Source organism: Solanum dulcamara, chromosome 8 (genome assembly GCF_947179165.1).
Source record: "Solanum dulcamara chromosome 8, daSolDulc1.2, whole genome shotgun sequence".
Taxonomy (NCBI): domain Eukaryota; kingdom Viridiplantae; phylum Streptophyta; class Magnoliopsida; order Solanales; family Solanaceae; genus Solanum; species Solanum dulcamara.
This window is the reverse complement of record NC_077244.1, coordinates 43,366,903-43,391,103: the sequence shown is the minus strand read 5'-3', so window position 1 is coordinate 43,391,103 and position 24,201 is coordinate 43,366,903.

Here is a 24,201-nt window from a genome sequence, read left to right as displayed (position 1 = left end):
TTCTACCTATTAAAACTTCTTACTGTGCTGAAGACTATGCTAAGTTGTACATTTATGAATTGGTAAAACTTTATGATGTTCCCTTTTCTATTATATCGAACCGAGGTACTCAATTCACTTTGCATTTTTTGAGGTTGTTTCAAAAGGGTCTTAGTACAAAAGTTAAGCTAAGTACCGTTTTCCACCCTTAAACTGATGGTCAAGCCAAAAGGATGATTCAAAATTTTGAGGACATATTGAGAGCATGTGTCATTGATTTCGAAGGGATTTGGGGTGATAATCTACCATTGATTGAGTTTGCCTACAACAATAGTTATCACTCTAGCATCCAAATGGCTACTTTTGAAGGCTTCTATGGGAGAAGGTATAGGTCCCCGATGGGATGGTTTGATGTAGGAAAGATGGTATTGATTGGTCCAGATTTGTTGTTAGATATTATTGAAAAGGGGAGAGTCCTAAGGGAGAGATTGAAGACAGCTCAAAGTCATCAAAATTCCTATACTGATGTTAGAAAAAGAGAGCTCGAATTTCATGTGAATGATTGGGCCTACTTGAAGGTTCTGCCCATGAAGGGTGTTATGCTTTTTGGTAAGAAAGGGAAATTGATTCCTAGGTATGTTGAACCTTATTAGATAGTGAGACGTATTGGAAAGGTGACATATGAGTTAGATTTACCATTTGACTTAGCCATGGTTCATTCGGTATTTCATGTGTCCATGTTAAGGAAGTTTGTGGGTGATCCGAATTCTATTGTACCACTGGAAGACATGAGGAAAATTTAACATATGAGGAGGTTTCGATGGAAACATTAGATTGGCAAGCAAAAAGGTTAACGAACAAAGATGTTACATCTGTCAAAGTGTTGTGGAGAAATCAACAAAAAGAGAGTGTTACATAGGAAGCAGATGCTGACATGATAAAGCATTATATGTATCTCTTTCCTCCCACTCAAGCCTAAAGTAGTAAGTTATTCCTATTCAATCGATTGAATTCCCACGTATTAAGTTCTCCCTATATCATTCATATGAATGCATGTTCATGAAGAATTATTTTTCAATTATGTTTTATGTTTAAGTTTGAAAATCTCATGTTCTATGCATTTTAAGGTGTCATTATATTCACGTTGAGATGATAGTCCTCTTTCAGTGTCTTTTCTATGCTAGTTAGAAAGTTAACTAGCATAGAAAGTTGGAACAAAGAAACAATCTCAAGAAAATGGGGCTAACCTCAGGTCTATGACTCCATCTACTAATTGTAGTAATGTCTACAACTCATAGGGACGAGTCGTAAAGGGAGATTTTGAACCTATTTAAGACCAAACTCGGAAGAGGTCCTACGACTCAACAAGAAGGGTTGTAATAATAACTCATAAAAAGAACTTCAGAGGCTCAAAATTTGTAGGGTTTCAAGCCTGCAAAATGAATTAGGTCTATGGCCCGTAAACCCATTATCAAGACACAAACCTAGGGCCTAGACGTAACACGGTGAATGAGACACCCAGAGGTGCCTCACCCAAGCTGCTTAGAATTCATTAAGCATTTCATTGGTAATGATAAACAAAATAAGAGGAAAATATAAGGGACGTAGGGTCTAAGGGACTTCATGTTAATAAGAGTCAAAACAACATAACATCCTTTACTATGACCAATAATACCTTCTACATTAAGACTTGGTGGGAGCTAAGACATGTCCCTAGCTCACCCTCAAGAATTAGTCAAAAATACCAAACTTAATTTAAATGTCTAAACATAACATAAGCTAGATAAGATAGGAGTGTCGTTCCCAGAATATGGGAACTCACCAAAATAGTAGCCTTCAACGCTCAACATAGCCACAAGGAGAAGAGTGTCCAGCAACGTCGGTCCCTACATAGTGATATTATGTAGGAGAAAGTATGCATTCGTACTTTGAATATACTACGTATGTGACTATGCTATGCAATGAAGAACATAGTATAGAGACATATATAGGACATATGCATGTGTATGCATGCATGAGAAATCAGCATAAAAATCCTTAAAACAATTATTTTGTGAAAAAACAACCTAAACCGACATTACATGGAATCCAACATAACCCCCTACATTGGCATGAGGAGACTACTTACTGGATAGAACTCCTTCAACTTCAATCATTTATTTAACTTTAACTTTAATGGCTAATTCTGGTCCACTAGCCTAAAATACCCGACAAGGGCCCCTATGGTGGCACATAGTTAATGCAACATGAGAATTTACTTAAGGACCCCTTCGGTCGAGCCCCCATCTACATGCTACATTTGGTACTAGGTCAAGTCCCACAGAATGACATTTAAACATCAATATAGCATAAGCATTATGTAAATTTAACATTAAAACATAAATCGGTGGAATAGCTCATTAAAACCTTTTGTTTGATTCAATGCGAGAATTGTCCTTTCACATTGAAACCTTACTTGGCTAAGAAGAGCTTCATCAATCAATCATTTTATAAATACTCCCATTCATAATCATTTACTTCATAACATTCATTAGATTCAAACTTCATTTCAACTTTACTTCATCATAAGAAATAAGGTGGGTTCATTTCGTAAAAAACACTATTCAATGCCTTTAATGAATTCTTGCATGCATGAGAGTAATAGAAATGCATAAAAGATACCTTCTTAAAACAACCCACCATATATATCTTAAAACTCTTTTCAAGCCTTCATATAGGCACTTAAATAATATCATAACTTCATGAAATCAAGAGTCAACATCCATCAATATATGTAAAGAAACCTCAAATATATCATAATCTATGCATTTAAAGTCATCATGTAAAGCCTATAAGATTTCATCATTTCGAATTGAGGTACTAGATTGAGAAAACATTTGGGCTCCAGGGGTGGAAGGACCCATGGATGAAAACCCACATACCTTGCTTGAATTCACTAGGAATTGAACAAAAACCTTGAAGAAGTTGGAAACCCTAGCTTGAATTTAGAGAGGAATCTTCAAGAGACTTGTGAGTTCTTGCCTCGAAAGTTTTGAGAGAATGAATTTAATAGGAGGGGGTCTTTAAGAGAACGGTGTTTTCAGAATTTGAACTTGGACATAAAAATGTCTAGGTTCATTGAACTGAACTTTGGAAAAGACACAATTTCCCTTCATTAAATCTGGAAAATTGGCCCTACAGGATCCTTATACGGGTCGTCATCATAACGATGAGTCGTGGAAATGACCCGTCTTGCAGGCCTGAGAAAAGGGCCTAAAATATAGTCTTTGAAGTTTGGGAACGAGTCATGTAAATGACTCGGTCTCAAGGCAATAACCCATTTCTTTGGCTCGTCCTGTAGATCCCCAAAGCCTGCAAAAGTCAAGCCTACGAAGTTTATGAACAATCGTTACATACGACATGTCCTCTCAGGAATGGTATATTCTTAAGGCTCATTTGGCATAGCCTAAAATATAGTCTCTGAAGTTTATGAATGACCATGGTATACGACCCATTCTCGAGGAAACGACCCATTCTTGGGCTCATAGACTTGGCCCTGAGAGGTCCTTGAAACTTCACCTCTGAACTTAGCTTACGAAAGGTTTCTACGACCCATCTTCTAGAGGACGACTCATAGTGGAAGGTCGTAGAACCTCTCCTGAGGGGAACTCCAATTTTCTTCTCGAATGGTCTCTCTATGACCCAACCTTATGAGCCATCGAAGGACCTACGAGCCGTATAGGGGTTCGTTCACATAGATAGGTTCAAAATTTTGAGACTTTCATCTTTGGTTCCAAATTTCCGACTTACGGGTATTACAATATCTCCTCCTTGGAAACATTCATCCTTGAATAACATTAACTTATCTTGGGAAGGACACAGAAAGAGGACTAGCAACCCAACATGAATAAAATGACACATGTCGTGCATAAAACATGAGATCTTTAAACTTAGCATAAAATATGACTTTAAAATTTAACTTCTTGAACATGCATGCATATGAAGACGTAAGAAAACTGAAACATAGGAGTCGTAAACATTAGGCATGAGTAACTCAGTAACTTAGACTTGAGTAGAATGAAAACGATGAGGGTGATGTTTCATCATATCCGTTTCCATTTCCCATGTAGCACTTTCAACTTGTTGATTCCTCCAAAAGACTTTAATAGATGTAATTTCTTTGTTCCTCAACCTCCTAACTTTCCGGTCTAAAATTTCAATCGGGACTTCTTCATAGGTCAAGTTTTTTCAACATTCACTACTTCCAAAGGGACAATACAACTAGGATCACCCATACATTTTCTCAACATAGACACATGGAACACCGGGTGAAACAAGGCCATCTCCAATGGCAACTCTAACTCATAATCAACCTTGCCCACATGTCTCAATATTTTATATGGCCCTACATACCTAGGGCTCAATTTCCCCTTTTTACCAAATCAAACCATACCTTTCATGGGTGAAACCTTCAAATACACCCAATCACCCACATCAAACTTAAGATCCCTTCTCCTAGTGTTGAAATATGACTTTTGACGGCTTTAATCCATCTTCAACCTTTCTCTAATGATCTTCACCTTCTCTAAAGAATCAAGTACCAAATCAGGGCCCAACAAGGTCATCTCACCTACTTTAAACCAACCAACTAGGGACTTACATCACCTTTTATACAAATCCTCAAATGGCGCCATCTCAATACTTGAGTGGTAACTATTATTATAGGCAAACTCGATGAGCGGTAGATGATCATCCCAATTTCCTTTAAACTCCAACACACAAGCCCTTAACATAGCCTCTAGTATTTGAATGTCCTTTTGGCTTGCCCATTATTTTGAGGATAGAATGTGTGCTCAACTTTACCTTAGTATCGAGGCCCTTTTGAAATAATCTCCAAAAGTGAGAAGTGAATTGGGTATCACGATCCAAAATAATGGACAACGGCACACCATGCAACCTCACCAACTCCCAGATGTACAACTTGGAATAGTCTTCAGCCCTAAAGGAAGTCTTAACTAGTATAAAGTGAACCGACTTAGTCATTCTATCAATAATCACCCAAATAGAATCATGTCGCTTCCGAGTGTGAGGCAAACCCACCACAAAATCGATATTAACATCTTCCCATTTCCAAGTAGGTATTTCAATAGCCTGGGCTAGACTACCCGACCTTTGATGTTAGGCCTTCACTTGTTGACAATTCGGACATTTGGACACAAACCTTGCTATGTCCTTCTTCATGCCACCCCACTAATACAACTCCTTCAAGTCCTGATACATTTTCGTCGAACTGCGGTAAATGGAGTATACAGAATCATCCGCTTCCATCAAAATCAAACTCCTTAGGCCATCCACATCCGGAATGCATAACCGACCTTGATAATATAACAGCCCATCTCCCCCTAGGAAAAAGACCTCTACCATCTCCTCTTTCACCAACTTCTTTAACTCAACAAGCTTTGACTCAAGGTCTTGCTTCGAATTGACATTCACTACCAAAGAGGATTCGGATCATTTTGGACAACCATACCACCATCATTGGTACCGCACAACTTCACCTCTAATTTGGCCAACCAGTGAACATCTTTCACCAACTCCCTCTACCCTTCATCAACATGGGCCACACTCCTTATAGACACCCTACTAAATACATCGGCAACCACATTGTCTTTATCCAGATGATAATGTACACTCATATCATAGTTCTTGAGGAGCTCTAGCCACCTTCTTTGTCTTAGATTGAGGTCCTTTTGGGTGAACACATATTGAAGGCTCTTATGATTGGTATACACATCTACATGAGGTAGTGCCGCCAAATTTTCAAGGAAAAAACCATGGACGCCAACTCAAGTTTATGGGTAGGATAGTTACGTTCATGCACTTTCAATTGTCTAGAAGCATAGGCTATGACCTTACCATTTTGCATTAAGAAACAACCCAAAACAACCTTCAAAGCATCACAATATACCACAAACCTTTCTAATCCTTCCGGTAGAGTCAAAATAAAAGCATAGGTAAGTCGATCTTTCAAGGTTTGGAAACTTCTTTCACACTCATCTATCCATATGAGTTTTGCCTTATTTTGATTCAACTTTTCTTAGGAGATGAGATGGAAGAAAACCCTTTAACGAATCTTCTATAGTAATCGGCTATACTTAAGAAGCTCCTAATATCCGAAGGAGACAATGGTCTAGGCCAATTCTTGGCCAACTCTGTTCTCTCAGGATCAACTTTAATCCCCTCATCGGACACTATGTGACCAATAAAGGCCACCTCCTTCAACCAAACCTCACACTTGCTAAATTTTGCAAACAACTACTTATCCCTCAATGTTTGGAGCACAACCCTCAAATGATCCCTATGTTCTTCCTCACTCTGAGAGTAAATCAAAACATCATCAATGAACACCATAACAAAGGTATCAAGGTAGGGTTTGAAAACCCTATTCATTAGGTCCATGAACACCATTGACAAATTTGTCAACCCAAAACACATTACCACAAACTCAAATTGTCCATACCTTATCCGGAATGCCATCTTGGGAATGTCACACTCCCTCACCTTTAGTTGGTGATAGCCAAACCGAAGGTCAATCTTGGAGAAGTGACTCACCCCTTGTAGTTGATCAAACAAGTCATCTATCCTAGAAAGTTGATACTTGTTCTTTATAGTCACCTTATTCAGTTGCTGGTAGTCTATTCACATTTGAAGCAACCTATCCTTCTTTCTTACAAATAGAATAGGAGCACCCCACGGTGAAATACTTGTCCTTATGAACCCCTTTTCTAAGAAATCATTTAATTATTCCTTCAATTCCTTCAATTTCGTTGGGGCCATTCCGTAAGGAGGAATAGAGATAGGTTGGGTATCGGGGAGGAGATTGATACCAAAATCAACTTCTTTTTTGGGAGGGACACCAGGAAAGACATCAGGAAGCTCATTGACTATAGGGACCGACTCAAGAGGAGGACTTTCGGAGTCAACATCCCTAACTCTCACTATGTGGTAAATGCAACCTTTAGCAATCAATTTTTTATCCTTGAGACAAGAAATGAACCTACCTTCACCACCAAATCATGACCCTCCCATTCAAAAACGAACTCATTTGGGAATGAAAACTTGACTCGACGAGTCCTACAATATATGGAAGCATAAGATGCATGTAACCAATCCATCCCAAGGATGACGTTGAAATCTACCAAGTCAAGCTCTATAAGATCAAAAGGAATGGCTTTATGCAAGAGGGACACGAGGCAACCCCTATAGACATTTTTATGCACAATCGACTCACCCACAGAGGTAGACACCAAATAAGGCTCTACTAATATTTTGAGCAATAAATCAAACCTATTAGCTAAGAATGGAGTAACAAATGCAAATTTGTACTCGGGTCCAACAATGCATATACGCCAAAAGTAAATATCCTTAACATACCAGTAACAACATTTGGTACTTCCTCAACCTCTTTCCTCCCATGTAATACATAAAAATGGTTGGTGTGTTGATCACCTCTTTGAGCTTATTGGCCATCAACGTGGCATTGAGGCCTAGCACCGCCACCACCTCTATAATCCTTGGCATGGTGACCCAGTTTGCCGTATTTGAAGCATGTATTTAAGCCAGCCAAGCACTCCCCCCTTATGGATCCTCCCACACTTCTTACATAGGGGAAAGACTTGGGTTCCAATGTTATCTCTTGGGACCATTGAGTTGGGACCTTTGTCCTTATTGAATTTGGGATGAGGAGTATTGGTGGAACCTTATCCCATGAACCCTTGACCATTTTGGCCTTTGCTATTGCTACCATAACTGGACCCTTGAAGTTTGAGCCCTCCACCATCTACTCTAGCTTTCTTGAACCCTCTAGACCTCTTCCTCAACTTCTCATCTTCGATTTGTTTGGCATAAGTCATTAACCAGGAGATGTCCATCTCCTCAACTAACATGGCCGTTTTGCATTCCTTGGAAACTAAGCTTGAGACGCTAAAAATAAACTTACTCATCCTTGCCCAGGGGTCGGAGACCATAGAGGGAGCATACTTGGAAAAATTTGTGAACTTGAAGGCATATTCCCTCACACTCATTCTTCCTTGACGGAGGTTGATGAACTCTTGGATTTTGGACTCCCTAAGCTCCAACGGAAAGAAACAGTCTAGGAAGGCACTTTTAAACTCTTCTCATTCTATCGGTCCCCTTTCTTCATCCCTCTTAGCAATCCATTGTTCGTACGACACTCGAGCCACACCTTTGATTTGATAGGTCACTAGCTCGGCCTTTTCATTCTGTGTCACACCTATAATTGCCATGATCTGGTACTTTGAATATACTAAGTATGTGAGTATGCTATACAATAAAAAGCATAGTAGAGAGACATATATAGGCAATATGCATAAGTGAATGCATGCATAAAAAATTATCATAAAAATCCTTAAAATATTCATTTTATGGGAAAATGACCTCAACCGACATTTAAGACCATGCGAGCAATTACATACAATCCAATATAACCTCCTACATTGGGACGGGGAGACTACTTATCGGGTAAAACTCCGTCAACTTCAATCATTTCTTTAACTTTAACTTTAATGGATAATTATGGATCCACTAGCCATAAATAGACGACAAGGGCTCCTATGGTGGCACATAATTAATGCAACATGAGACTTTACTTAAGGAACCCTTCGGTCAAGTTGTCATCTACATACTACATTCGGTGCTAGGTTAAGTCCCACGAAAAAACATTTAAACATCAATATAGCATAAGAATTATGTAATTTTAACATCAAAACATCAATCGGTGGAACAGCTTAATAAAACCTTTCATTTAATTCAATGCAAGAATTGTCCTTTCACATTGAAACCTTACTTGGCTAAGAATCCCTTCATCAATCAATCATTTCATAAAAACTCCAATTCATAATCACCTACTTTATAACATTCATTGAAGTCAAACTTTATTTCAACTTTACTTCATCATAAGAAATTAGGTGGGTCTATTTCGTAAAAAAAAACATTCAATACCTTTAAAGAATTCTTGCATGCATGAGAGTAATGAAAATGCATAAAAGATGTCGGTTAAAGGTATTGTCCCACACAATCTATATGTAAAGATGTAAGTTCTACTATGAAGTTTTATGATGCATTGACCATAAGTCTCCATGTTGTTTCAAATAATTTTAAGCCTTATTCATGTTTATTTATGATTGCTCATACATCCTATGTCATATTGCTCACATTCTATTACTTATTCATGCATATCTCATATACTTAGTACCTTTTATGTACTAACGTATATTTTGCCTACATTGTCTCATAATGTAGGGAGGGATAATACTCATGCTCCTCACATTCATAGCTAGAGTTGACTTAGCATTCTATATTTATGATTGGTGAGTCCTTATTCATCAAGGACGAGATTTCCTTTGTTAGGTTGCTTTGACTTTCTTCTATGATTCAGGTGATCTAAGAGCTTTTCCTAAGCCCCCATCAAAGCCTAGTATAGAGGCATGTTTAGACGTCGAAAACTTAGTGTATTCAATTTTGGACATTTGAATTGAATTTATTTTCCTCTGAATTCTATGTTGAGTTGATTCTCCTTCTTATATTTTAATATGCTCATTTACCTTATGTTGCGATATATGCTAAGATGGCTTGGTTGGGATCCTTCAGATTTCCGATCAATGTGTCATGGCTTGACCCTAGTTCAGATTGTGACAACGAATCAATTAATTATTTTTATACAAATCTCCCTCCCCCCCCCCCCCAATTAAGGAAATAATTCAATTACAAAAATAAATAATAAATGATTAACCTAAGTCTAAACCATATTTCTCATTGAATTGACCCTGACCTTCATTATGTCTTATATTTGATCAACTACCCTTTATACTTCTTTAGGGAGGTGTAATTTAGGTGTATCAGCAATCTCTCAGAAAGTGACCCATTTTTGCACACTTGTAGCAATGACTAGAACCATCCCGACACTCTCACAAATGAGGCCTACCACACTTACCATAAGGTGAGTTTAAAGAAGACCCTTGAGCCACACTACCTTGTGATTTAGAATTTTCAGCCTTGAAATTCTGACTTCCCTAAAATATCTTATCATTTCTGTTACTTGGGTAGGTGCACTTGCTGATGATGGTGCATAACTTGATGACCTCTTTTGAAAGACTGAATAGGCTCATGTCCTATCGTCTATGCCTTCTTATTATGATGTTCTTCTCTGTCTTTCTTCTTATACTTCTCAACCTGTTGAGCATACACCATAATCTTAGAGATTTCAATGTTATAACTCAGAAGTGTAGCCTTGCATTACTTCATCACATTCTTGCCTAATCCAGAGATGAATTCATCCTATGCAGCCAAGTCATCATCCTCACCATGACTCTCCTCCCATTGATTGTACTTGATATTGGCTAGATCCTTGACTTGATATGTATTAAGCTCAACTCCCTCGATATCAGTAGAATGTATAGACTTAAGTATCTCCCATATCTCATAAATAAAATTCTGAGGATCATCTTCTACCTTGGACTCAATTAACTCAATTAATATTAATGGATTCATCCTCAAGAACTTCTTGATTCTTGTCACAATTGATGACTCTTTATTACTAGGGTTAGTGATTGGAGTGCCCTAACAGCCTGACTAAGCAGCCACCAACTTTTTGAGCATCTAAATAGCTCCCCTAAATTTTGCCTCTAAACTGAAGGGAGTCTGAGGAGTAGGTCTATGTGGAACCCCTATTGTGCCATCCGTCACTTCTTGAATCCTAATACTAGTGCCCTGATCGATCACAAAAGCTCTATATAGAGTCGGCATCCTGGTAGGTGGAGACATAGCATTCTCATTGGTTCCACTCGGAACCTCAGTTCTAGTCGTGTTCCTTTCATTGGTTGTACACTTTAGACTCATCATCTGAAAATACGTAAACGCATGAGTTAGAAGAAACTTTTATGGATTTAAACTCTACCGCATGAATTTAGAGTATAAACAAAGGGTGATTTATACTAATGTATTATAGCCTCCCTATTATATATGTGGCGTGCTTCACAATGAATCCTTGGGCTGGTTGATTCGGAAGCCACTGATTGTCCCAAAAAAACCCTTTTCCTGGCTGACTAAAGAGAAGAAGATTAAATATGTATTTGGAAGCTTAAAAATGTGCATTTAAAATAATTATATAAATCATCATGTATTATTAGAGAATATCTCTAAATATAAAATAAAATAAAATAATATTTAAACATTTGGAAAAAAATACTGAACTGACTCTCTAACTTTGTCTGTGAGCCTCTATTAACTAAAGTTAGGTGCCGGGACAAGATCCACAGCTACCATAAAATGAACTACTTAACTTAAAACCATAACTACAATGGAGTCCTCTAAAAACAAGGAGCTCTCACCAAAAAGGTTGATGAAGCAATGATCTCAACAGAGTGCTTGTTGATGATCCTGAGCACCTATATCTGCATCAAAATATTACAGTGTTGAATGACGTCAGCACATGAAAAGTACGGTATGTAACAAAATTGAATAAAACAATAACTGAATTAAAATGAATGCTTATAATAACTTGAATGAAAGTGAAGCAAAAAATGAATGATAAAAACGTGTAAAGCTTCACAACTGAGATGATGCAACATAAATTTTGAAAATAATAATTTTTCTTGTTGGGGAATTTCTTTAACTAACAACCATCACTATGAGCCTCGTGATAAAACAACGTCTAGCCCAATTGAATAAACATCCTATATCTTGTTAGAGTATAGGATAACAAAACTGAACTTATGAATCCATCTAAAAATCCCTTATTAGGGGTTGGTGTGAGGAGTCGTCTGAACCAACGGTACAATCCTATCTACACTAGTGGTGCAGGTTATGGGGTTTAAGTTATCTGAATAGGTACCCAAATCAGTGCTCAATTCTGCTCCCTAAATATGCAATATGCTCATATAATATATGTGTGAGTGAATACTCAAAATACTATTTTATAAGTATACTGAATTGAACTTGTAGTGCTTCTAAACTGTGCTTCTCTTAAATTAGCCAAACTCCTTTCGAAACAAAAACATGCATTTGAAACCACTCAAGTTTTCTTAAAACTCTTCTTCAACTGATAACTTAAAATACTCAACTTTGCTTAATTCAAAAAATAATGCCTAATGAATAGTAATATTGTAGTCTTCAAAAATACTTAGCAAGTTGGAGTTCAAGTGATAAAGTAAGCATGAACAATAAATTCAAGAATCATAAATACATAAAGAATCATAATCTTAATGATAAAATTAGAATTGAATGATAAAGAGTAACAAAATTCAAAATTCCTAAGAACTTAGGGGTAGAAACCCTAGCTTTAACTCTTACTGAATGAATTTAGATGTAGAGTGTGAGGACAAACTTAGTCTAACATTATGAATAGCCTTATCTACCTGGAAAGAAAATACTAACTTGAAATGTTGAACTGAGGCTTGAAGGTGAAGAACCTTATCTTCTTCATTGAGAGAACTTAAAATGTGAGAATTTGATTTATCTGAGGCTTGGGAATGAATAATAAAGTTATTAGGCTATAAGATAGACTTAGGAAAGTCAATCGAGGGTAAAACGCCAAGAATACCCTTCTAGGAACATAAGAAGACCATAAAAATCAAAGAAAATAATCTTTTAATGAATCTCATTAAACAAATTAGTGATGGAGGTCCCATCGCTAAAATATTCAGTGGATCACCAAAAGGAGGCTTTTGATCGCCAAAATTAACAGAGTATGAAGGTTTTTAGGACAAGTCCATGATGTAATTTGGTGATATGTCAAACTATTTGACGAGTCGCCAAATCGACAGGTGTCCAACACTATGAGTAGCCTTACATATGTAGAAGGAAAATAATAACTTGGAGCCTTGAATTGACGCTTGAAGGTGAAGAACATTGGCTTCTTCCTTGGAAGAACTTAGAACGTGCGAATTTAATTATCAGAGGGTTGGGTGTGAATGCAAAGTTTATTAGACTATATGATACACTTATGGAAGTTAATTAAGGGTAAAAGGTCAAGAATACGCTTCAGGGAATGTAACAAGACGATAAAATTATATAAAATGACCTTTTAATGAATTTCATTGGCCAAATTAGTGATCTGGAGGTCCCATCGCCAAAATATTTGGCGGCTCACCAAAAGGGGGCTATAGGTCACCAAAATTAAAAAAGTTAGAAGGTTTTGGGGAAAACTCAGTGATAAGACAAACTACTCAGCGAGTCACCGAATTGACAGGTGTCATTGCTGAATTTTTCAGTCCATACATATCCTAGTAAAATAATCATAACTTTCTAATCTGAACTTGGATTGATAAAAAATTAGTAGTGTTGGAATTAAGACTCATATATATATATAACTTTATAGGTATGGGATACCAAACTCTTTATATTCTGACATATATGATCATTTGAAATTGACCCTTATATGAACTCATGTGAAAACTTAGCCAATAAAAATGTTCTGAATTTGACTTGGTGTTAAAGGTACCTTATGACTCTAATACACATCCAATACACTTACTATACTTAGTAAAGGACCTTAAAATACATGTATGACTTAGAATTCATCAGGTTCAAATATATATGCATATGATAAAAGGTTTGGATCTATGCTTAAAAAATGTGGAGCGTTACAACGTAATACTCACTTAAGAAAAGAAGACGGTCCCTATTCTAAAGAGGTTCCAATTACATGATGAGATCCCATAACCTCATATGAGAAGTGGCATTCCACTAAATCTAAATCCAAGTGGAAAGGTCCATATATGGTAATAAAAACCATCTCCCTCTCCCAAAATGAAAAGGATGGGTCGGTAGATACACCCATTGCACATGAAGAGGATAGTATGTAAATCAATTCTTCATCCTCTAGTTAAGGAGATATCTCAAAGCCTAGTGGGTCTGAAGAAGGGTCTGAAATCCTTCAACATATCATTACCTCTGAGTTGAAATGATGAGAGGAGGTATGGAGTAAACAAGAGGTAGAATCAACCAACAGGTTCTCAAAGCTTGGCTCAAAAGAATATTAGATGGCTAATATTTAGTTGTATAACAAAAAGCCTCATTTCAACTTCACATAAGAAAATATAGTTAATCTCTGTAGTTAAGAGGATCATCTAGCAATTTTGTCATACTATGGAACCTGTTAGACCCTCAGCTTGATGGTTCAAGTGGCTCGGGCATGTCTAGGTATTTACATGATTAACTTAGTCAAAGTCCAATGTAATTAGTCAAGATTAAGTTTAATTGACATAAGACCTTGGCAATGTCGTGTCTAAGGCATGCAAGGTAAGAGATGGCTAAGGAATGACAAGGGTTAGAAAAGCTAAGTAAGGCAAGGCTATGATTGTGACAAGTTTGTGGGCTAAGTGCTGGATAAAGTAGCAAATGCTGAGGAGAATGGACCACAATGGCAAGTTATGCGAGTCAAGACCTGGGCACAGTGTAGGTACGTGGGTAGGCATAAAATTAGGCCACCAAAGACAGTGCTTGGAGCTAAAATTTGAAGGATGGTCGCTTATGCCTCACACATACAAAGGCAGTTGGGCGGTTGGGTAATTTCTAGTCATTTTGGACTTTGTCACCATTGTAGATAGACTTGTTTATTTTGAAATGTGAATTGGCCTATCAGTTGGGGATGTTAACTGACTTAGTAGGCACATGCCTAACATATGACTAGGTGTTATGGCATATTTATTAGTAGAGGCAGACTGACATAGGGTCGAATTTTATAAAGCTGAGTTTGTGTGCTTCTTTGTAGCATGATTTTAATACAAAGTTGGGACTTGTTCCTGTACGTGCTTATGTATTTTTGATTTTCTAAGCTTTGGATAAGTGTGAAATGAGATTGAGGGGAAAGAAAAAAAAGGTTGAGTCTAAGTGTTAGACTACCGAAGTGGGTTAGATCATCGTAGATTGACCCCCTTACAACTGGTTTCAGAGCAAAGGTTTTCGACATTAACAATGGTTGGCACAAATAGTTATAATGACTTATGTGAGAAGGTTGCACGATTGGAAGTCATTTTGGGAATGACAGAAAATAATGAGGACATGGTTGATGTTCTGACTCAAATTCAAGGCATTAACGAAGTGATGCATACCTATCATGGGATTTTTGATGGCTAGTTGACTGAATTACAAGATTTTCGTGAGTCTGTGGGTACACAAATTAAGGGCCTTAAGAAGGAAAATGAAGATATGAAGATGAAGGTGACAGTCCTTCATTTGGCTGTTTCAAATCTGCCCAGAGGAGGCAAAGAACATTCCAAGATCAAAGTTCCTGAACCCAAGTCCTTTGATGGTGTTTGTGGTGCCAAAGAACTAGAAAATATTTCTTGTGGGACTTGGAGCATTACTTTGCTACTGCTCATCTCCATCCAAATGACAAGTTGACCATTATAGTCTGTTATTTTTGTGGAGATGCCATTTTGTGGTGGTGTAAAAAGAATATTGATGATGAGAGTGCAAACAGGCCCAAGGTTATATGTGATAAAAACTTAGGGATGTACATCGTGAAACTTCTTGCCAAGTAACTCCTCTTGGGTTGCTAGGGATAGGTTGAAGTGGTTGAAACAAGTGGGATCTATCCAGGAATATGTGAAGGATATCACATCATTGTTTTTGGATATTCAGAACATGTCCAACGAAGATAAGTTGCACAATTTCATTTTCGGTATATAGGGGTAGGTACAGAATAAATTGCGCAGGTAGAAAGTCCAAGATCTACCCAGTGTAATTGCTGCAGCATACGCCTTGATTGATTTTTGATCTACTAGTGTCACTACTAGCCCAACTCCTTTGCCTAAGTCCAAGATAAAGGAGAAGGGTAAAGACTGGAAGAAAGATAATCATAGATAAAACGGAAATAACAAAGGAAAGGGGAAGATGCATGTTGTGACTTCTAGTCATCTTAATCCTGCTGGTGAAAAGGTTTGCTGGACTTGTCAGAAACCAGACCATCAGGAAAGGAACTATCCAAAGTAGGGCAAAATAAATACTCTATTGGCCGAAAAGAAAAAATAGGTAAAGGAAAAGGGACAGGAAATTGTTACATATGTTAATTCTTTGTGTTTCTTAAACACTTTTTCTAGTATTAGTAAAATGGACACAAATGAAGATGTTTTTGTTGATGTTGCCTACATAAATGTTACTAAAATGGTGGATGACTTATCAGACACTTATGGAACTCTAATGTACATTGACATAAAAATTAGGGACAAGAGTGTGATTATAATAGTGGATACTGGTGCGACTTATACTTTTGTTGCCTCGAAGATTGTCAAGGAGTATGGATTAAAGATGACTGATTGTACAAAGAGGATGAAGGCATTCAATTCTGCTGCATAACTAGGCAATAGCATGGCCCTGGATGTGCCTTTAACAATTGGTTACTCGACTTGTGTGCATAATCTGACTGTGGTACCACTTGATGATTCCAACCTGCTGTTGGAAATTGACTTTCTAAGGAAATTCAAAGTTGCTCCTATTCATCATTTAGATTGTCTGATTTTATGGGTAAGAAAGACCTTGGGTTCGTGAAAGGAATCCACCCTTTTGACGAGAAAAGTAAAAAGAACACTAGAATTGTTGCACTACTATCTATTATGGCTTTTGAAAAGGGCTTGAAGAAGGGTGAACTACCTTATCTTGCTACTTTGGTCGAAGTGAAGTCAGATGTATAGATTAAAGTTCTACATATTATTGTTAAATTGCTGGTTGGGTACAAGGATGTGATACCTCTGAAACTACCTAATTAGTTTCCTCTAAGGAGGGAAATTGATCACAGGATTAAACTTATTCCTAGATTAGTGCCATCGGCACGACCTCCTTACCGTATGTCCCCATTAGAGCTAACTAAACTTCGCAAGCAATTGTCTGAGTTGCTTGAGGCAGGAATGATTCATCCTTCAAATTATCCACTTGGTGTGCCTCTCCTATTCCAAAAAAAGCAAGAAGGCAGTCTTAGGATGTGTATTGATTACACATCATTGAACAAAGTGACTTTGAAGAACAAGTATCAAGTGTCACTGACTCAAGACTTGTTGGATAGGTGGTCTAAGGCTAGTTTCTTTTCTAACTTAGATTTAAGGTTTGGCTATTGGAAAGTGTGCATTGCTGAGGGAGATGCCTCAAAGACCACTTGTATTACTAGATATGGTAGCTATGAATTCCTTGTAATGCTGTTTGGGCTAACTAATACCTCGGCTACTTTCTGCAACTTAATGAATAATGTACTTTATAAGTATCTTGATGACTTTGTAGTAGTCTACTTAGATGATATAGTCATATATAGTAGGACTCTAGAAGATCATTTGTTGCATTTGAGAAAGGTGTTGCAACGACTTAGAGAATACCAACTCTATGTCAAGATGGAAAAATATGAGTTTGCTAGTCACGAAATAAAGTTTTTGGGCCATTTGGTGAGCGAAAACCAAGTGTACATGGATCCTAAGAAAGTGCAGGAAATTATAGAATGGCAAACACCCAGCGGGGTTAAAGAACTGAGATTGTTTTTAGGACTTGCAAACTATTATAAAAAGTTCATATGCTATTCAAAGAAGGTTTCCCCATTTACGGATTTGCTAAACAAGAATGTGAAATAGGCTTGGTCAGGCCACTACATCTGAACCAATATTGCGGCTTCCTAATTTTGATCTTCCATTCGAGGTACATATTGATGTCTCTGATTATTCTGTTGGTGGTGTACTGGTGTAGGGTGAACATCCTATTGCATTTGAGAGAAGGAAATTAAATCCTACTAAATAAAGATATTCTACTTATGAGAATGAAAAGGTGAAAGTACTCTATTGTCTTCAAATCCGTAGGGTGTACCTACTTGGGACGAAGTTTGTTATCAAGATGGATAATGTAGCTAATACATACTTCAAAACTCAATAGAAATTAAGTTTGAAGAAAGCTAGATGGAAAGAAATATTTGCTGAATATGACTTCGCGTTGGTATATAAATCAGGCAACCAAAACCAAGTGGTTGATATATTAAGTCGCGGAGAGGTATTTGATGCTTTTTATGCAATTACTAGACTTTAATCTAATTTTCTTGATAAGATAAAAGTCAGTGTTATATATGATTCATTATATGTTAAGTTAATCGATCAAGTGAAAGAGGGTACAGTTAGATGGTATTGGATCGAGTATGATCTGCTCTATTTTAAAGGGGGGAGAATCATTATTCCTCAAGGTTATAGGCTACGAAGAAAACTCCTGAAAGAGACACATGATACTATATAGTTGAACATACAGGTGTTGAAAGGATGTTAGCATTACTGTCCGAAATTATTTTTGGACAAAGATGGAAGAGTACATTGAGGCCTATGTGAAATCATGTCTAGTGTGTCAACTAGACAAGACAGAAAGAAGGAAGGAAGTTGGGTTACTTTTTCCTCCACCTATTGCGAAGCATAAGTGGGCTTCTGTTTCAATGGATTTCATTACAAAAATTCAAAGGGTAAATGACAAAGCATCAATCATGATTATGGTTGACAGGTTCTCAAAATACGGTATCGTTATTGCTGCCCCTACTTTATGTTATTTTGAAATAGCTGCTGAGTTATTCTATAAAAATGTTGTGAAGAATTTTGGTGTTCTATTAGATATTGTGAGTGATCATGATGCTAGGTTTACTAGTCAATTTTGGAATACTTTGGTCAAAATAATGGGTACTTATTTGAAGTTCTCAATGGCAAACCACTCACAAACTGAAGGATGGACTCAAAGAATCAATCATCTGCTTGAAGAATACCTCAGATGCTATGTGCCTGCAAGTCAGAGAAATTGAGTTGAGTTTCTGGACATTGAACAATTCTGCTACAACCTAAATAGGTCATCAACAATCGAGAAGAGTCTATTTGAATTAGTGTTTGGATCCAGCCTAATACACCATTGGAAGTTGCTAAGTAAAAATCCCAAGACAGTTGTCCTGCTGCTAACAGGTATGCTCGAACAAGAAAGAATTGCTAGATGAGGTGCAAGATAGCTTGAGGAATGCAGGAAAGCGGATGAAGAAGTATCATGACAAACAATTGCGTGCTTTGGAATTTCAAGTTGGGGATATAGTGTTGCTAAAACTTGCTCCCCAAATCTGGATGAAAATCAATAGCAAGATGATTCATCATGGACTAATTTCAAAATATGATGACCTTTTTGAAGTCATAGAGAAAGTGGTTGAAGTTTCTTATCGGTGAAAATTACCGGAAAGATTGAAGATTTACCCCACATTCCATGTGATCTTTCTGAATCCTTTTCATGAAGATGATGAAGATCCAACAAGGTCAGCAACCAAGCGTGCTCCTATTGTCATAAGAAAGTAGTTTGAACAACAGCTTGAGAGGATTTTGGATCATAGAACTTTGGGTCAAAGCAAGAAAAATCAGCGAACAGAGTTTCTGGTTCAATGGAAAGAGAAGCCAGTGTGTGATGCTACATGGAAAAAGGATCATCATTATAGAAGTTTGAGGACAAGATCAAGACCTACTTAGATTCTGCCTCATCGAATATGATGAGCTCATCTGGTGGGGGAAGTTTGTTAGACCCTCAGCTTGATAGTTCAAGTGGCTTGGGCATAGCTAGGAATTTACATGATGAACCTAGTCAAAGTCCAATGCAATTAATATTATGGCTAAGACATGCAAGGCAAGACGTTGCTAAGACATGACAAGGATGGGCAAAGCTAAGGCAAGGCATGGCTCTGATTATGACATGATCGTGGTCTAAACAAATTTGTGGGCTAAGTGCTGGAAAAGAGGGCAAAGGTTAAGTAGATTGGAACACAATGGAAAGTTGTGTGAGGCAAAACTTAGGTACAGTACAAGCATGTAGGCAGGCGCGAAATTGGGTTGCCAGAGACAGAGCTTGGCGCCAAAATTTGAAGGCTGCCCGTGTGTGCCGAGGAACATGCGTTGGTGGTTTCTAACCATTTTGGCCTTTTAGCATTGTAGATAGACTTGTTTATTTTGAAATTCAAATTTGCCTATCAGTTAGGAATGTCAACTGACTTAGTAGGCACATGTATGACATGTGACTAGGTGTTGTGGCATATTTATTGGCACAGGCAGACTAGTTAAAGGCAGACAGACATAGGGTTAAATTTTGTAAGGCTGAGTTTTGTGTGCTTCTTTGTGGCACGAGTTTAATACAAAGTTCGGACTTGTTCTGGTACATGCTTGTGTGTTTCTGATTTCGTAGGCATTGCCTAAGTATGAAATAAGATTGAGGGGAAAGAAATAAAAGGTGAGTCTAAGTGTTAGACTGTCGAAATGGGTTAGATCATTGTGGGTTGAGCCCTTTATAGAACCCATCATGGATACCCTTCACTCGACCTCCCAACTCATATTTCTTGACTATTATTTGGGAATACTAGTGCCGTAGAAAAAATTATCTTAGCCTTTGCGGACATTGTTTGATTCATTCATTATTTAAGGGGTTTCTAGGATGGCATATCTTCCAAACAATAGTTTCTCTCTCTAGATACTCAGTTTTGTGGATTATTCACAACAATCTCGAATTATTTTTGTCTTTAATTCTAAGTAAGCAAATATATTTTTTTATATATATTTCTATTTTTTTCTTACATCATGAGTAGCTAAATTTTCTATTGAAATTATGGACCCATATAGGTATAGTGGTCACAAGGTTTTCGTGATTACATGATTTTTTTGTATGAAGAATATCATACTATTTCTCATTTTCTTTGTTGGTTGTGGTTGCAAATACTAACCTACTCCATGATATTCTATTTTTTCTTAGAAAAGTGGTTTAATGTTTGGTAGAAATATTGAGCAAGAACTCGATATGCTAACCCTCATTTAATAGATTCTCTTAGAGATAAGTTGAATTTATTTGACATAAATCATTTGTTATAATCTAAATAACTCGTATAAATTTAAGAAACTCATATTGACATAAATTGTTCAAATCTTGGAAAAGATTGACTGCATGTCTAGACAACCCAATTATCTATAAATTCTTTAAAATCTAGAACACTACATTTCATTAAAGGGGACACAACCTTAATTCTTTCATCAATGTAGTTTACAAGCAATTTAATAAACAACAGTTTTAGTAAAAATTCACAGCCAATATTATCTACATTCACATGATATAAAATAAACTGTAAGTCAAGTATTCATCATATCCATGTATTTTTTCTTATCTATTTTTTATTGGATTTGACTCTAGCCTTATTAAATTACTATATTTACATACAATCACGTGACATCACTTGGTAGATGTAATTTTGAGCCTATCAATGGGGTAAAGTTATTGGCATGGGGACTTGAATTAGTAGATGATATACGAATAATATGTGAGATAAGATTGCTAGTTGTATTAGGGAGGCAACTAGAGAGATATTGGGGTTAAGAGAGGTAACTTTGTTGGGAATCAAGGGGATTGTTGGTAGAAGATGGGAGTGTAAGAAAAAGTGGAAGCAAAAAAGGAGGTGTATGTGAATTTGAAGAAGAATAAGGCTGAAGAGGAGAAGCGGGTGAATAGAGAAAGTTATAAGATGATGAATGAGGCAAAATTAGTGGTTACGGCGGCAAAATTAATAGTTTTTTAACTCTTGTATGTTGAATTAGAGGATAAATGTGGGGATAAGAAGTTGTACAGGCTAATTGTAACACCCCCAAAAATCTTTACTAAGATTCAGACCGTTCTTCGTGTACGTATAGGATCGTACTAAATGATTGTAAAGTGCATACATGAGTTAGTATCAATTCCTAAGAAATTGGAGAGTGTTGGATGTGGTTTAGGGTCATAAGGGACCCCTAATACCAAGCCAAGTCCAAAGAACTCGTTTTGGCTAAGTTTTCGAATGAGTTTGTATAAGGGTCGACTTCCAACGACCTTATCTTTTTGAATATAGCGAACTGGGTGGCCCATGACCTATTAAATTAAAGGTCTTTGAGTCTTCTTTCCAACGCCACTAAGATTGTATTTTTTGGAGTTCGGAGTCAAATGTTATGACTATCTTACGACGGACTATTGCTACAGGAATTTCAGACCTGGACCATAACTGAGAAAAACCTGGGCTTGGCGCCGCAGTAGCGCGACGCACCACTATAGCGCCAGGAACAAGCCTCGGTAGTTTGGTCCTTGGCGTGATGCGCCACTAGTAGATGTGCAGAGTTTTAAAGCCTATTTTCCAGAACCCAGGAAATTTAGGCTTGGCGCTGCAAGGGCGCGATGCGCCACTATAGCGCCAGGAACACGCCTTAGTAGTTTGGTCCTTGGCACGATGCGCCACTATCAGATGTGCAGGTTTTAAGCCTATATTCGACTTGGCGCTGCAGTGGCGCGATGCGCCACTATAGCGCCAGGAGGATTTTAACCCGTTTTTTCAGATTTTTGAGGAGCAAATTGGATATTTTCCCTAATTATATATACACTGATTTGGTCATGATTTGGACCATAATTTTCAGTCTATTGCCTCTCCCAAAAAGCCCTAGACATCCTCTCTTCTCTCTCAATCCATCTCCAACAAGAAATTGCCTTCAAGAATTCCTAAGGTTCAAGCTTTCCATTGAAGACCCAATATCAAGGTTCCTTCAAAGTCTTCACCAAGGTATGTAAGGCTACTCAAAGCATGGGTTGAGTCCATCCATGTGCCCTACACCTTCTTTGAGGTTAAATGTTCATAAGAATGGAGTTTCTTGATAGGCTTATGTCCAATTGAGTCTTTTCATCTATTATTTTGATTCTTGTTATGTTGATGTTGTTGAGTCAAGAAATTTCTATAATCTTCATGTTGGTATGAGTTGTTAAACATACTTTATTGATTTTCTTAAATATGTTGATTATTTTAATTATGTTAATTTTCTTAAATATGTTGATTATTTTAAATTGTTGATTTAGAACCTTGGATACTTGATGAGTCCCGGAAAGATTTGCTAAATGAATAGAGGAATGATTGGACAGGATTGTATGATGTTATAAATGCATTTTTAAATTTCACTTGAAAGATACGATTGAGATTGATCGAATAATTTGATTGGAGGAGGTTTGATTGTGATAGAATTTATGATATGACAAGGTTCTAAATGAGACTTGTCGATATGATTAGATTGAGTTGATTGGATGGAGTTTTATGAGAATTGAGTCTTGGGAGGAGTATCGAGCACCGAATTGGGTAAGAGTAAATAATAACTCGAATCCAATAACTACATCGCCAAACGTAGGAGGAGATTGAACCGTTAAAGTCAGATGCTTCCCAAATTATTGTCCTGACATGATAGGACTTGGTTGGATATGGATCCAAGATTGGTTGATTCGTTCATACCCTGGCAAGGTACGAACGGACGTGGCAACAACGTCGGCTTATTGTACTATCACTGGCTCATAAGTAATGGTTGTCGGATAAGAAAAACTCCCATATAGGTCTTAATAGTACTCTGAGTTGGATTGGGTTGAATTGTATGTGATTGGTCCCGTCTAAATCATATCCCTATTTAGACTTAGGACACTTGATTGAGTTGTTCTTTCTCTTGAGTTGAGATTTCGAGTTGATTTGATTCTTCCTTGATGTTTGTTTCATTCAGCCATTTTACATACTCGTACATTCCATGTACTGATGTCATTTGGCCTGCATCATTTCATGATGCAGAGATAGGTACTAGAGATTATCAACCGACGCACCGTTGAAGATCTCCTCACTTCTAGCTAGTTGGTGAGTCCTTCCAGTTTCTGGAGGATACCGAGATTATCTTTATAGCTTTGTTTTGTTTCCTTTATTTTGATCGTTGGTAGCCATGGACTTGTCATTGAAACCTCCTAAATTGTTGATAGAGGCTTCATAGACTAGAATGTAGTGTCGAATTGTCCGTTTTGACTAGTTTTAATCTAGTTAGTTATTGATTTGGGTATTTGTTTGGCCTTTGGCCCTAAATTATGAATAGTATTCATATTATTGAGTCTTCCGCTGATAGAATATGAATGAATGAAAGTGTGACTGGACCAGGTGGTTCGCTTGAAGGCCAGAAATGGCTTTCGAGTGTCGGCCACGTCTAGGATACCCTCCCGGGGCGTGACACTAATCAAGGTAAGAGAGAAGGGACATAGATTTGGACCAAGTGAAGTGCATTAAGGATGAAGGACGATAATGTATTGGTGGAGGAGGCACTCATTAGACAGAAATGGCAGTACTCATACTTTCATAAACTCTTGAACGAAGAAGGGAAGAAAGACATTGTGCTAAGA